We start from the raw sequence: 1,230 nt of genomic DNA, 5'->3' as shown, positions 1-1,230 counted from the left end.
ATTTGGACATTGCCTTATCCAGCCCCCCCACACTCTATAATTGAATACCACTGCAGTACATGTTTGCAGCCAAAGTTTTAAAGTCAAACCGCTCAACTACTGGAATTCACTAGCTAATCATGTGGAACCAGTTTTAGGTGTTAAACCAGCTTTTGTCAGCAATAGCTTCTTCTGTGAGTGCAGAGAACTAAAAATATTAATAAATCAATTTTAAAATGCAAAATGTTTTGATAAACATTTGTGTGTTCATCTAGCATATCTAAGGTAGTTTTGTTAAATGAATAAACAGTTTTAAAATTGCAGGTGCCATCTAAATGCAGTGCAAAATAAGTCATGATTAAAAAAATAGTAAATAAATGCATAATTCATCACTTCAACATAAAATTAAGAATCTGAATATGTGTAGATATATAGTGTATCTTCTTGGTCTGTGAACATGTACTACCTAATTATACTACTCAATGTGCATCAGCCTCTCTTTAGTAAAGACTAAGGCATACCAGTGCAAAACTCAAACCACCGTGCCTGCAGGGTAGTTTGTCAAACTTGCTTTTCATGGGGGAAAAGTTTTTGGTAAGGAGCTATGCTTCCACTAAGAAAAGTGTCTAGCTCTTTAGGTTATTAAACTGGGGAATGTAAATTAGGTTTGTACACTACAATATTTTTTTTTCCTGAAACACTGAAGAGGATCCTGGGATGTGGGAGTCACAGATTAATAACTTCTGTTCTAGCCTATGACGAGGTGTGGAATTAGTTTTAGACATTTATCAACTACACAAAGCTGTGTTCATTTTCAATTCCTGTCTTGTGGACCTTGTCTGCTGTCATCAGTTCATTCCGCTTAGAATTCTTTCAGGCTCTATGCGAAATCTTGCATTTGGTTTAAAAAAAAATGAATGTTTTATTAAAATTATAGTAGTCCTTTATGTTGAAGTATTTCTATAGAAGAGGGTCTGCTGGAAAGTGTGGAAGAGAATTAGCCTAACACATATACCCACAACTTTGCGAAATTCTATAAGGACAGAGCTAAATCAGTGGTGTTTCCTGCAGTTTAGTTAAGGATACACCTTGATCTCTCCAGTGACTGAACATCCAGTGAGTCAAAGGTGTGCAAAAGAGACTAGTGTGCACCAGAGAGAATCTCTCTTGTAGGTTTGGGTCTCTCCCCCATATCCCCACTAGAGAAAATTCAACAAAAATCCCATGTGCAACAGACATGAAAAGCCCCAG

This window comes from Dermochelys coriacea, chromosome 6 (genome assembly GCF_009764565.3).
Source record: "Dermochelys coriacea isolate rDerCor1 chromosome 6, rDerCor1.pri.v4, whole genome shotgun sequence".
NCBI classification, from domain to species: domain Eukaryota; kingdom Metazoa; phylum Chordata; order Testudines; family Dermochelyidae; genus Dermochelys; species Dermochelys coriacea.
The sequence above is the reverse complement of the archived record's forward strand: the minus strand, read 5'-3'. Positions refer to the sequence as shown.